The following is a 15,956-nucleotide window of genomic DNA, read 5'->3' as shown; positions in this document are numbered from 1 at the left end:
CCATTACAAAGATATCTTCCCCAAATATCACCTCTAATATCATTAGCTGACAGATATTTACCTCCCCCCCCCCATTCCCCTTTTGTTCTGAAATTTGATTTGTCCTTTTCATATGTGTTCATTTTTTTAATTGTATCCTTTGGTATATATGGTTGTGACAATTTTCTTCCACTATTTGATCTGAGGAAGTGGGTCTGGCCCACAAAAGCTCATCACCTAATAAACCATCTTGTTAGTCTTTAAAGTGCTACATAGTCCTGGTTTTTTTTCAGCTACACCAGACTAACACGGCTACATTTCTATCACTATTATGTTAATTGGTGAGTCTATTGATTAATTAGGAATGTAAGTACCTCAGTAGAAATGAAAAACACATCTTTTAAATCTTATCTGATAAAATAGGCTTTTAAAGGCTATAATTTAAAATTCTACAGAAAGGGAGCTTCCATTGAAATTTGGCCCTTCCACTGAAGTCCCCAAGAATGCTGAGTTACTAAATGGGTTGAATGTTTGTCAGGGATGACTGGTTTTCCTCTTGTGAAAACAAATAGATGAAAACTGCAGAGAATCCCTGCAAGGTACTACAGAGGACAATGCTCTGAAAAGCAGACGTTTTGATTCTCTACAGGATTTGAAAATCCCTGTCCTGTAGGGGACATTGCAATTTTTAGTTGTCTTCACTGCAGGCCATCACATACATCCTCCCTTGCTCTGTTGGTTAGGGCAATTTGTTAAATGTAGCCACTATCTTTCTTTTTTCTCTTTGTAGCAAAGACTCTCAGGTTCTTCAGACTCACACTGAGTGTAAGCCAACATCCAGAGTAAAGCTGAGGTTTCACTCTGTTTCACTCTGTACAAATCAATTTCTACATCCTGTTAAACAGGTTATGCGACAGCCTCTTTTTTTTTGACAATCACTATGTAAGCGTCATTCAAGTCAGCTTTTATAAATCATCTTTCCTGCATATGTGTGAATAGCAGAAACTATCAATAATGGAACTGTTTCCTTCTAATTAACAATAGTTTATTTTTCATTACAGTTGGATATTGAAAATAGTTAGTCACTGGTTTCTTAAAATAACAACCTGGATTCCTTCTATAAAATATACTTGTGGTGTCTAAGAATACCAGTACTTTATTTAAGAATGTCAGAAATATCACATTCATATGGCAAATTATCTTTCTTTATTTTGAGAAATTCTGAAAAAATAGATTACAGTTCTGTGCCTTTTAGTCCTCCATATGGACAGTGCATATAAAGAGGAAACAAGAGAACCTAAATTCGTTGTATATATATGAGACTCTGCTGAGTGCCCAGCTGAAGAGCATGTGTCTTACACACTAAGGTGCGAATATTTAAGCACCTGTATTAGGGTGTCTAAATATATTCTAAGTAACTCCTGGGCACTTGGATGCACAAATCTTATTCCAATATAGATGTTATTCTGTGGAAATAGCATTATATACCTTTTCAATACCTTATGCAGATAAATATACAGAATTGTGTAAAGTTCTTTATTCACTTGAGTTTGTGGAAAACATTGGCTGGCTGAACTGAAAGGAGGACAATAGACACTGGATATAATTTAATTAAGTCACAACTTTATTATTAGATGTCTGGGACTGCCTGGAAGATAAGAGTACAGTACAGGTAACACCATCTTATTTCGACATCTACCCAGGGGCTTCCACCAGCCCCCTATCCCTATTTTTCTGTCCTGGTCCCCTAGCAACTCATTGCTGGGAACTTACTACCTCCCCTTGAATAAGGGCTAAGATGGGCTACAAGGAGGTTGGTTCTCAATTGTGTCAATCACAGAAGTGCTGAACTCCTCCAGTTCTGTTCTTTTAACAAACCGCTGTGTTGGTAAGTCCTTTACCAAGCCAATTATCTGTTTTCTGTTCCCTTCACTATAGAGTAACTGCACGGATCTCTGCCCTACACTTAATAAGTTGTAACATCATAGCCTAACTGCCTTACCTATATACCATTGCCTGCTGTGGGGAAGGCACCCCACTCCACCTTGCCATTCTGGTGGCATTGGAGAAATTTCTTCCCAACCACCCCTAGAATGGAGCGATGGTGTCTACTGCCTCTCATGGTGGCCACAGCTGGTCCTGAGCAAACCTGGTATCCGACCATCTCAAAGAGTGGAGGGAGAGTGGGTGCTGCTCCACTTGGTTTGGGGGAAAGGGGGTTCTCCTGCTACACTTGCCCCTTATGAACTCCTCAGCACTTCTGGTCCTTGAGGAGGTCTGTGTCACCACGCTGTCCCACTCCTCTTTGGCATCAGCATCTGAGCCCTTCTTTCTCTGAACCCCATTCCCATAATGGACCATGCCTCTACCTCATTAAGCCAGACAGTGCCCATTCCCCCTTGCAGGTACAGTGCAGTCTTTGTTATGGTTTCAGTTTGCATGCATTCTTACTCTTTGACTTACATTCTCAAGCGTAACAAGGAGTCCTGTCGCACCTTATAGACTAACAGATGTATTGGATCATAAGCTTTCGTGGGCAAAGACCCACTTCGTCAAGTGCATGCATCTGACGAAGTGGGTCTTTGCCCACGAAAGCTTATGCTTCAATACATCTGTTAGTCTATAAGGTGTGACAGGACTCCTTGTTGCTTTTGCAGATCCAGACTAACACAGCTACCCCTCTGAGGCTGTGTCCAGACTCCATGCCTCCGTCGACGGAGGCATGTAGATTAGCCAGATCGGAAGAGGGAAATGAAGCCGCGATTAAAATAATCGCGGCTTCATTTAAATTTAAATGGCTGCCCCGATCTGCCGATCAGCTGTTTGTCGGCAGATCGGGAGAGTCTGGACGCGATGCCCCGACAAAGAAGCCTTTCTTCATCGACACAGGTAAACCTGGTTTCACGAGGCTTACCTGTGCCGATGAAGAAAGGCTTCTTTGTCGGGGCATCGCGTCCAGACTCTCCCGATCTGCCGACAAACAGCTGATCGGCAGATCGGGGCAGCCATTTAAATTTAAATGAAGCCGCGATTATTTTAATCGCGGCTTCATTTCCCTCTTCCGATCTGGCTAATCTACATGCCTCCGTCGACGGAGGCATGGAGTCTGGACACAGCCTGAGTGTGAGTTTCTCAAGTGTGAGTTTGAACAAACCCACATCCATAAAATGAAACTTAGGCACTGTATTTTGCCAGGATGAGGATCTTTGGAAAAGGATACATTTTCACATGGTTTTTGTCTGGAATCAAGGCACAATTCCTCATGACTCCACTCACATGGGCCCAAAACAGCTTGAAAATGATTTCACAGAACTAGATTAGGATGGGTAGAGTTACACATGAAGGAAAATATGTAACATGTTACAGAGACTATTTGTCATTTCAGTGTCATATCTAGCATTGTGTAGATATATTTTATAGTCATAGGACTCTAAACTACATACAAGAATTCATCCATCCAGTGTACATATCCATTAAACTACTCATAACTCAGACTGCAATGGGGATTCTTCTGTTTTCTTTAAAAAAAAAACTACACAATGATGCTTTCTGTTACAGCAGAAAAGATCTTTAGAATTGTTACCAGGCCATTGAATTCTTGGCTAGAAGAAGACTTATGGTAACTTGGCACTGGACATTTTTGCCTGTCTACAATTCCATCAGTTTATTGATAAAAATCTCAGTCGGTATGGGAAGCAGTTTCTTGCTAAGTCATATTACAAACTGTAATATTATAATGTGTTTTAATTTTTCCCCGCTCTGGTTCCTCCCACCCATAAACATATAGGGTGCGTCTAGACTGGCAAGATTTTGCGCAAAAGTAGTCACTTTTGCACAAAAACTTGCCAGCTGTCTACACTGGCCGCTTGAATTTGCGCAAGAGCACTGACTTTGTAATGTACAAAATCAGTGCTTCTTGCACAAATACTTTCCCACTCCCGCTCAGGGAAAAGGCCTCTTGTGCAAGAATACTTGCTCAAGAGGGCCAGTATAGACAGGCACCTTAATTTTTTGCGCAAGGAAGCCCAATGGGTAAAATGGCAAAAGCGCGTCTAGATTGGCACAGATGCTTTTGCGTAAAAGCACTTTTTGCACAAAAGCATCTGTGCCAATCTAGATGCTCTTTTGTGGAAATACTTTTAACGGAAAAACTTTTCCATTAAAAGTATTTCTGCAAAATCATGCCAGTCTAGACATAGCCAAAGTCTTAAAGCGACTTATATGATAATTCATCACATGAGAATTTTATCCTACTGTTTTTAGGATGAGCTTTCTTCCAACTAACTGCCTATTTTACTGCTGCGAAAGTGCCAAAATTATTTTCGTGAATGGCAGGTATTCAATTGAAAACTTCTGTACTCAGAAGTTAGAAATTTGCTTTTAATTAAAGCCAATAACTATGTTTCACTCTGCTTGGTTTTAGTTTAATAATACAGATATTTTATAATATTTTATTATTATGTTTCTCTTCTTAACATCACTGGGTAACACTGTAGCTTGTCCCTCAAATAAATTTACAATACAAATGGAAAATATTATTGCCCTTTATGGTTCCTTGATGAGGCATAAAGTCTGTCTTAACTTTTTCAAATAAGTTATTGTGGCTTCAGTTTTTACATTCGAAATATTCAGCAATACTTTTCTTCTCTTTGCTATAGAGCATGGAAAAAAATTGTGGAGGACTTACTTTCTGTGAAAGGCTAATGGCATATTAGGATGCATTAAGAGGAGCATTGCCAGCAGATCCAGAGATGTCATTATTCCCCTTTATTCGGCTTTGGTGAGGCCACATCTGGAGTATTGTGTCCAGTTCTGGGCCCCCCACTACAAAAAGGATGCAGAAGCATTGGAGAGGGTCCAGCGGAGGGCAACCAAAATGATTAGGGGGCTGGAGCATATGACCTACGAGGAGAGGCTGAGGGACTTGGGTCTGTTTAGTCTGCAGAAGCGAAGAGTGAGGGGGGATTTGATAGCAGCCTTCAACTTCCTGAAGGGAGGTTCCAAAGAGGATGGAGAGAGGCTGTTCTCAGTAGTGACAGATGGCAGAACAAGGAGCAATGGTCTCAAGTTGTGGTGGGAGAGGTCCAGATTGGATATTAGGAAAAACTATTTTACTAGAAGGGTAGTGAAGCATTAGAATGGGTTACCTAGGGAAGTAGTGGAGTCTCCATCCCTAGAGGTATTTAAGTCTCGGCTTGACAAAGCCCTGGCCGGGTTGATTTAGATGGGATTGGTCCTGCCTAGAGCGGGGGCTGGACTTGACGACCTTCTGGGGTCTCTTCCAGTTCTATGATTCTATGATAAGGGGATGGTTGGATGAAATAACATGATCTTGGTAACTAATTGACCATTCATTATCAGTTGGAAATAGGTCAATGGAGGGATGATAGGAGTTGCTATAGGGAACTTTCTGGGTGTCTGGCTGGTGAGTCTTGCCCACATGCTCAGGGTTTAGCTGATCGCCATATTTGGGGTCGGGAAGGAATTTTCCTCCAGGGTAGATTGGCAGAGGCCCTGGAGGTTTTTCGCCTTCCTCTGTAGCATTGGGCACAGATCACAGCTGAAGGACTCTCTGCATGTTGGGGCCTTCAAAGTATTTGAATGCTTCAATATCTTTGATATAGGTGAGAGGATTATTCTAAGAGGGGTGGTTGAGATTCTGTGGCCTGCATTATGCAGGGGGTCAGACTAGATGATCATAATGGTCCCTTCTGACCTTAAAGTCTATGAATCTATGAATCTATGAAATCCCTATTTAAGTAATGTTGATTCTGATGCTTCAGAATCTGCCTGAAATAGTCCAGACAATATAGAAGTGAGAGGGGACAGGATGAGAGAAAGAATATTTCTCATTATATATTTTCCCTGATTGCTTTAGTTTGAGAATTTCATTTTTATTTCTTATTTCTGGTGTATAAAGAAGCCTTCACATTAACTATTTTTCATGTATATGTTTTCTTCTGTTTTCTCTATGTGAAAGAGTCCTTATTTGTTCAATTGGGCTTGAATTTCCTCTTCATGGCCTCCCTCTGTGTATGAATACACTCACCAGTTCTTCTCCAAAATTAATTGCCTTTCAAAGTCTTTCTTGATCAGGTCTGCCTTTTTTTTTTAATGTTTTTATTAAGCTTTGTTAGTTAGGCCATAGTCTGCATTATAATGGATAAAATGAGGGAGTTTGATTTACATATCATTAATTCCCCTCTTGCTGCAGCAATGTTAATAAAATTAAATAAGAAAATAATTAAAGGATACTTTCAGATTAGTTTAATTTTGCATGCTTTTAGCATACAAAAATGAACATTTTTGTGAAAGCATCCTAGAGGAAAAAAGAAGTTACATTTGGAGCTTTCTTAGCACTTACTAAAAAGGATTAGGCTGCTGAGAGACCCAAATCCTGAAAAAATTACACATGTTAATAACTATGCTTCTGAGTCTCAGAGGGGTAGCTGTATTAATCTGTAACTTTAAAAACAGTGAATGGTCCTGTAGCACCTTAGAGACTTACAAAAAATATATAGATTTTTCAAGAGCTTTCACGGGTACAACCCACTTCTGCAGATGAATGGAGCTAGGAGTCCAGGGGTACAAATATGAACAGAAAAAGAGGGGAAAAGGGGAGGGAAAAAGGGGGGAAAACTATTACAGTGACACTGCTAATGAGGCTAATACAGTGGGCTGTAAGTGCTCGATACTTAGCTTTTGATGTCATTTGGGTGTTTAATATAATGGCCCATCCAAGAAATGTCTTTGTTCAATCTCTGGGTAAATGGGTCAAATATTCATATGCTTCTGAATCCTCCCAATGAGATTAATGGGATTAGCTGTGAAGTCACTCAAGTGCATAGTTTTTTTCTGGGTTTGGTACCAGAGATTGTTTTACATTTGTTTAATTTTTGTATGTTTGTTCCCTTTTTAACTAAAACAAGTGTGGGAAAAGCAACCAGAAAATTCTAAATAGTCTGAAAGACATTTTTCATTGGATTTGCACCTGATCTGAAGACCACATAAGTGGTGGGTACCCTGTCCATGCAGTTCAATGGGCTTTGGATTAGGCACTGCTTCTACTTCCTAGTTCTCATGTTCCTAGACTCAAATTTCTAATTAAAAAACCCCCAAAGATGAAAATGACTTTAAAATAACAGCTCTAGCCTTTTGTTAGAAATCACCAAGAAGAGAAAAAGGAAATGAGTTCCAGTTTACTTGTTTAGTTTTGCAGTTCACATTTATCAAGAGAGACCTGGTTCTAATGTCATGGCTATAGAAGCTCTGTAACATTGTGAGAGATAAGACAGGCAGTCTAAAAGGGCAAAATGGTGTGGTCCTTGTTCCTGCATCTACAATGAAAAAACTCTATTACTGCAGGGAGGCTTTGCAGAGTTATGTGAAAGGAAAATGGTTCCTAAATGGGTGTAAATAATGAATGAAAATCATTTCACATTCCTTTAATTTTGCTTGTGTGTCAAGGAAGAGGGTTTAGAAAAGGCTTTTTTCTTCCATTGGGACACAGAAATGAAATTGAGGAATTACTCAGCTGAAAACAAGACAAAAAAGATTACAAGGGAAAATGGACACTGAAGGAGACTCTGTCTTTCTTCTTTGACTAGAATCAAGTGAAGGAGCCAGCAGGAGGTGGATGGTGGACTTGGCTAGTGAAGAGCTGTAGGAGACAGTCTGGAGGAGTCTCATATTAAATGAAAAGCCCTGCAGCAAAAGTAGGGCCTCAGAGGGGAACAGAAGGGGGATAACGTAGGAAGCCTCATTATCCATGTGCAATGCCAATATTACCACACTACTGCCACTAGACACTTAAATTTTGCTTTCAAATGTCTTTTTTGTACACATGGAGCAGGACAGGCCATCTGAGCAGAGAGCAAGTAACATTAGTTACACGGGGTTTCATTCCATGTAGTGAAAGGATACCAGTTCATTAAGAAAAGGTATCTGAGGGAAGGAAGGTATCCTCATGGAAACGGCTGCTCTGAGAACTCATTTGGACACTAATCAGCAAATAGCATGGGAGAAACATTTGCACAGTGGGCAGCAGAACACCATCATTTCTAAACCGGGGAGGAGGGCAGAGACGGGAAAAGTGAACACAGCAATAGATCCCAGATCGTGCACAACAGCAGACATACTGTTCAGTGACAAACTGTATTATCCTTTACCAGCTGCACTTGCCGTCCCCTGTTGTGTTGTAAAATGTGTTATAAATGAAGTTACAGTAGTTGATAATGCTATTGACATTACCATGGAGCTTGGCTGTGACAGTAGGCACAGCTTGGAGCAAGAGGTGCTGTGTGAACTGTTTCAGGACAGGAGTAGCCCTGAGAGGCAGCATGACTCACTTCTGAGTCACTATTCTTTTCCTGTGTCCTCCTTGCTCTTACAGGCTAGTAATTTGTTCCTGGCTTATTTCAGCAGCCAGCTCTGGAAGACATGAGATGGGCATGATAGGAAGTGGCAGTGTAGAAATGATATGATGATTGGTTTTGTTGGGAAGCACTACCCTGTCCTCCTCACTCATCATTTACTTTTCCTGTTGCCCCCATGTGCGTTTCCTCAGGAGTATCCCTCCTGTGCTCTTTGTTTGCCTTGATTGGGGATGCTCACTGCACACCTCCTAACCCTACTTGGGGCTTCATATGGCTCCTCCCAGCCCCAGTACTGCTGACGTTTTACTGAGGCTTCTTCTAAGTCCCCAGCTGCTTCCTTCTAACCTCCCATCCTGCATTATACTCTTCCCATCTGAAAGCTTTCACTAGGGGTCCCTTACCTTCCTCACCACTTCTGTTGCTCCAAACTTGGACAAAATTGGGGAAGTTCAGAGGAAAACAAGAAAAAAAAAATAAGGTTCAGAAAACCTGATCTTTGAAGAAAGGATAAAAATAAGGCCAAGTTTACCCTTAAGAAAATAAGGCTGAGGGGAACCTGATAAAATGTCCACTGAGAGTAGGACAAGAAGTGCTCTGCTTAATTTTTTAGCAAGGATCATTTAGGTTAGATATTAGAAAGTTTTTTCTAACTATAAGGATAATTGTGTAATAGAACAAGTTACCAAGAAAGGCTGTGGAATTCATGTCACTGGAGAGATTTAACAACAATTTAGTTTAGATGAACTCTGGTCAGGAAGGACTTGATCTTGCATAAGTGTGAGGGAATAGACTAGACAACTACTCGAGGTCTCTTCCTGCCCTATATTTCTATGAAAAGTCTGTGAAGTCAAGGACATATCTAAGGAAATATCAGAATGAATACTGCACATACAACATCAGTTTGCTGCTCTTGTATACATGCATTATAATACTACCTTTAATTAAATTATCCAATTATTTACATGGGACCCCTGGTTCATTTAGTGCCCCAGAAGCATCTCCTGTGGAGATTGTATAGTCAAGGATTCTGTTGCCTCTTCAAAGATTTGTAGTAAATGAAGCAGGAAAGATGAAAAAAATGGTCTCATGGATAGAGCAATTGAATGTTCCTGAGGAGTCTGGGACTTTATCCCTACCTTTGCAATCTAATTTTGATGTGATGTTGGGCAAGTGATTTACACTAAGCTTTTTCACAGAAGTCAGTTCTGCATGTAATTAAAGGCTGTATTACAGTGCACATGCACGAGGTGGGTGAATTCAAGTTGCCTGTGCAATGTTCATTCTGGCATTTTGTAATGAGCTCTTGACATTACACCCTTTCCATTTTTAAATTTGTATTTCTTTCCATTTTATGATTTAGTTGACTGATTAGCACAATCTTAACTGACACTAAAGGAAGTTTCCTTCTTTTTGAGTTTCTTTATATCTTTATAATTTCTAGGGTACATCTAGACTACATCCCTCTGTTGGCAGAGGGATATAAATGAAGAGCTTTGAAAGTGCAAATGAAGCTGAGATTTAAATATCCCATGCTTCATTTGAATAATCACGTAATGGCGCTATTTAAAAAAAGTGCTATTTTGAAATTGAAACCGCAGTCTAGATATGGTTCTTTCATAAGAAGAACAGAAGAATGGCCGTACTGAGTCAGACCAAAGGTCCATCTAGTCCAGTAGCCTCTCTGCCAACAGTGGCCAGCACTAGGTGCCCCAGAGAGGGTGGACCAAAGACAATGATCAGGTGATTTGTCTCCTGCCATCCTTCTCCAGCCTCTGACAAACAGAGTCCAGGGACACCATTTCTATCCCCTGGCTAATAGCCTTTTATGGACCTAACCTCCATGAAATTATCTAGCTTCTCTTTAAACTCTGTTATAGTCCTAGCCTTCACAGCCTCCTCTGGCAAGGAGTTCCACAGGTTGACTACACGCTGTGTAAAGAAGAACTTTCTTTTATTAGTTTTAAACCTGCTACCCATTAATTTCATTTGGTGTCCTCTAGTTCTTCTGTTATAGGAACTAATAAATAACTTTTCTTTATCCGCCCTCTCCACACCACTCATGATTTTATATACCTCTATCATATCCCCCCTCAGTCTCCTCTTTTCTAAACTAAAATGTCCCAATCGCTTTAACCTCTCTTCATATGGGACCCGTTCCAAACCCCTAATCATTTTAGTTGCCCTTTTCTGAACCCTTTCCAAGGCCAAAATATCTTTTTTGAGGTGAGGAGACCACATCTGTGCACAGTATTCAAGATGTGGGCGTTCCATAGTTTTATACAGGGGAAGTAAGGTATTCTGTGTCTTATTTTCTATCCCTTTCTTAATAATTCCTAGCATCCTATTTGCCTTTTTGACCGCCGCTGCACACTGCGTGGAAGTTTTCAGAGAACTATCCACGATAACTCCAAGATCTCTTTCCTGATTCGTCATAGCCAAATTAGCCCCCATCATACTGTGCGTATAGTTGGGATTATTTTTCCCGATGTGCATTACTTTATACTTATCCACATTAAATTTCATTTGCCATTTTGTTGCCCAATCACTCAGTTTGGAGAGATCTTTTTTGAGTCCCTCACAGTCTGCTTCTGTCTTGATTATCCTAAACAGTTTGGTATCATCTGCAAACTTTACCACCTCAATGCTTACCCGTTTCTCCAGATCATTTATGAATAAGTTGAAAAGGATTGGTCCCAGGACTGACCCTTGGGGGACACCACTAGTTACCCCTCTCCATTCTGAAAATTTACCATTTATTCCTACCCTTTGTTTCCTGTCTTTTAACCAGTTCTCAATCCAAGAAAGGACCTCACTGCTATACAGCCAAAATGCTTCTGAAATAAATGTAGTCAAACTTTACTAATTCTGGGTCACTGAGAACGAAAATGATGCTTAAAATTGTTGATTGGCTCTAGTTTTCAAGATATGCTAATGGGTCAGTATATACGACCCTTAACTTGCGAATGGCAGAGGATAAGTGAGTTATAAAGGGAAGGGATCTCAGAAATTACTAAAATACAACTTTGACTGGATCTATGAATAAATCTATGACTGGGTTTGGACAGAACTTACTTTTTAGGCAAAAAAATGAATGATGCAATCTGAAGCTGGTATTGCTAGAAGTCATGGATGATGCAATCATAACGAAGCTTACATCACTCTGCTGAACAAATTGCCCTATATCAGCTCTAGAAATCATACAGTGTCATGCTCTCTTAATTGTCAGTGTTTGATTTTGCAAAGGGACACATTTCTGTTTAGCCAAAGTGAGCAGAGATGCCTCGTTCTTGTGTGAACAGTACAGATAACTTCTGCTATGTTTGTGGTGAAGTGACTTTTGCATCACAAAAGCGCAGTATAACCACTATGGTTAAGAAAGCCTATCACCTTTATTTTGGCTGCAAAATTGGAGATCAGGACAAGAGGTGGGCCCCACACATATGCTGCAACACTTGTGCAACAAATCTTTGCCAGTGGTTGAACAGGAAAAGGAAATCTATGCCAAATCTATGATTTGGAGAGAGCCAACAGATCATACCAGCAATTGTTACTTCTGCATGGTGCCTCCAGTTGGGAAAGGTGTGTTGAAGAAAAAGTGGACTGTGCATTATCCAAGCATTCCATCAGCTATACGCCCAGTACCCCACAGAGAAGGACTGCCATTTCCTGATGCACCAGACTCATTCTCACTTGAGTCAGACGAGGAAGAGGAAGAGGATAAAACTTCTGGTCCTGAACCATCAATGTCACAGGACCCACAATTTCTCCCATCCTCCTCCTCTGAACCATACCTCATAACACCAGGTGAACTGAATGATCTTGTCAGGGATTTGGAACTACCCAAGAGTAAGGCAGAGCTGTTGGGCTCCAGACTACAGCAGTGGAACCTACTGGCAGGTGATGTTAGGATTTCCATGTTCCGTGACCGTCAAAAGGATCTTGTCCCATTCTTCTTCAAGGAAGGTGACCATGTAGCCTGCAATAACATCGATTGTGTGATGGCAGCCCTGAACATTGTTCATGATCCAGATGAGCGGAGACTGTTCATTGATTCATTGAAGAGGAGTCTTAAAGCTGTTTTGCTACATAATGGCAATGTTTTGTCATCAATTCCAGTTGATCATGCAGTCTATATGAAGGAAACCTATGACAACATGAAACAACTTTTGAAGTGCATAAACTATGACCAACATCAGTGGCAGCTTTGTGGCGATTTGAAGGTTGATGCTCTCTTGCTTGGTTTGCAGACTGGATACACAAAGTACTGCTGTTTTCTCTGCGAATGGGATAGTCGTGCAAGAGATTCCCACTACATCGAGATAGATTGGCCACTCCGACAGTCATTGGAGCCTGGGAGGAAAAGTGTTCAGTATCCACCACTTGTTGAATCAAGGAAGATTTTGTTACCACCCTTACACATCAAGCTGGGTCTGATGAAGAACTTTGTCAAGGCCATGGACAAAACACAAGCAGCTTTCAAGTACCTCCTTGGAAAATTTCCAAGGTTAAGTGAAGCTAAGATAAAGGAAGGTGTCTTTGTTGGTCCTCAGATTTGTGAACTTCTTTGAGATGATGCATGTGACCATGCACTGCGACGGCATGGAAAGCCTTCCAGTTAGTGGCAATACATTTTCTCGGAAACAATAAGGCAGACAACTACAGGTTGTTGGTAGAAAACCTCCTCAAGGCATTCAAAAGCCTTGGTTGTAACATGTCACTAAAGATACATTTTTTGCACTCTCATCTAGATTTTTTTCCACCGAACTGCGGAGCAGTGAGCGACAAGCACTGCGAGCAATTTCACCAGGACATTGCAACAATGGAGAAATGCTATCAGGGCAAATGGAGCCCATCAATGCTTGCAGACTATTGCTGGACAGTGACAAGAGATGCTCCATTTAATGAATACAAGAGACAAGCCAAGAAGCGCCGAGTAGACACTGAATAGGACTAAATTATGTACATAATAGTTTTTTGCCTTTTGTTTCATAATAAATTTTATTTATATAACCCTTTTGCTGATTTTTAACGTGTTACATAAACAGGACAGGTGAAATATTATCATGTAAAGCAACCATAAACACATGAAAAGACCTAGGTTTACAATTTATGATTAAAACTCTACTATCTACACAATATACATAGACGTAAAATGTAAAAACTTAAATATCTTGGAAACAGTAGCCAATCAGTTGTTTTAATTGTCATATTTGAATTCAGCACATCAAAATACATAATAAATAGCACATTTTATCTCTGAAGCAGACGACTTCTAAAAAATTGTACACCAGTGCCTTCCCTCTTATCCCATTGCCATGTAATTTACACAAGAGTCCTTGGTGAGGAACCTTGTCAAAGGCTTTCTGAAAATACTATATCTACTGGATCCTCCTTGTCTGCATGTTTGTTAACCCCATCAAAGAACTCTAATAGATTAGTAAGACATGATTTCCCTTTACAGAAACCATGTTGACTTTTGTCCAACAAAGTATGTTCTTCTACATGCGTCACAATTTTATTCTTTACTATTGTTTCGACTAATTTGCCCAGTACTGAAGTTAGACTTACCAGTCTGTAATTGCCAGGATTGCCTCTAGAGCTCTTTTTAAATATTGGTATCACGTTGGCTACCTTCCAGTAATTAGGTATGGAAGCTGATTTAAAGGATAGGTTACAAACCACAGATAATAGTTCAGCAATTTCCCATTTGAGTTATTTTAGAACCCTTGGATGAATGCCATCAGGTCCCAGAGATTTGTTAACATTAAGTTTTTCTATTTGTTCCAAAACCTCCTCTAATGACACTTCAATCCGGGACAGTTCCTCAGATTCATCACCCACAAAGGACAGTGCAGATTTGGGAATCTCCCTAACGTCCACAGCCGTGACAGGGCGCTTTTTCAAAAGATCCTGTAAACCTCATTCATTCAAAAAAAATGAGCATAACCATTCATGTAACCTCTATAAAGATAATCAGAGCCTACTTTTTATAGGGAAGGTGAAAAGTAATTTATGTAGAACTATCTTCGTTTACCAGACACTGGGCATTGACAGTAACTGGTAGGCATTCACAGACAAATGACTTCGTTTAGATTTACTATGTTTTATGCCATCCCTTCAATGTGGGAAGATATTTAGCTGCAGCTATACTGGACAACTAGGTGATCTTGGGGGCCAGTTTACATCATTAGTCACCATCTCTGATGTTACATCCTACTGGAAAAGTTCAGCAATCCCAATATTTGACATTGATTCTGTCTCTTTAGAAAAATCACCTCTGAATATAAATCTTTAAAGGATGTGTTGAAGTGCTATTGCACCCTATTGCTGGCAAATGCATAGATATATGATGAACTAAATACCATTCAAAATGTTTTTATTGGTTCTTTTAAACTAGAAGTTGGGAAAGGATTAATTTTGCTGTCAGGACTGATTGTGGCATTGCTAAATGCAGTAGAAGAATCATTATTTCCTTTGGTACTTACATGGGCATTGCTATTAATATCAAGACACATTGCTTTTATGACATTTTAGCTACCTTTGATCATTCACTCTTTGCAGTAGCTGGAAATAATGAAAAATGTCCATGTCAGTCCTAATATAGATTATTTACTGGAAAGAGGAAAGAATTATTCCCTTCAATCAGTGGCAAATATGACAGTTATTTCAAGGCATTTGTTATACCCAGTGACAACATTTAAAATAGTAGGACTTGATCCTAATAGGCTTCCCTAAAAACAGATCAACTTTAAACATTGCACTTTTTTCTATTGGCATAGTTTCTTTTGTAATAGAAAATTCATTAATTTATATTTGCATACACTGTTGGAATATTATACACAGAGGTTTATGTACACGTATAATGTTGTTATATAACTATTTCTGTAGGTATCATGCACAGGTGTTATAAAACTGTTTCCTACAATGTTTTAAAGTGAGATAGAGTTTTAATTGGATCCAATGTGCTAATGGTATATTTCAAATGCTGTGGTCCAGAACCTTGGCTCGTGTACACTGATGCAGCTCTACTGACATCAGTCAGAAGCTGTCTCTGAATCTTGAAATATTACACATATTATAGGAAGCCTGTATTAATGATGTTTTAAGCAACCGAGTAGGGAAAATATAGAGGTGTCTTTTGGACTAGAGCAATAAAATTTTGGTTGGTAAACTATGTCAAATTGCATTCGAGAAATTTCATAACAATACTTGCAGCCCTCACATACTGTATGTATTATCTTAAATATATAATATGACAGAATTATTAGACACTGTAAACTAGGAATATAATTATATAGAATAAGTGTTGGCAAAAATGGAAAAATATCAACTATTAATTTCAAATGTTTCAAATTTCAAATAACCCAACAACTTTGCACTAGCAGAAATAGTTTAAAGAAAAAAATGAGAATACTGCTATACTAAAAGTGCAAAGCTGAAACATAAAGTACCCTCTAAAGTATCTCAAGGCTTTTCCCCCATATATTCTATGCTCCAATGATTTTTTCATTATGTGCTGTCAGATGAAAGGCATTTCTAATTTGCACAGATTATAAGAATTGAATTTGCAGTGTACATCTTTTACATTTAATAACTCACTAG

At 39.6% G+C, this 15,956-nt stretch overlaps 1 protein-coding gene across 5 annotated transcripts in view; it reads left to right on the top strand.

Moving 5' to 3' along the window:
- CTNNA3 (catenin alpha 3) overlaps nucleotides 1-15,956 on the top strand; it is a 1,020,369-nt gene that overhangs the window by 542,518 nt on the left and 461,895 nt on the right. The gene's annotated exons all lie outside the window — the stretch shown is intronic.

The sequence above is a fragment of the Pelodiscus sinensis genome, chromosome 8, assembly GCF_049634645.1.
Source record: "Pelodiscus sinensis isolate JC-2024 chromosome 8, ASM4963464v1, whole genome shotgun sequence".
In the NCBI taxonomy this organism is placed as follows: Eukaryota; Metazoa; Chordata; order Testudines; family Trionychidae; genus Pelodiscus; species Pelodiscus sinensis.
Note: the sequence above shows the minus strand (reverse complement) of the source record. Positions and strands in the feature narration are given on the sequence as shown.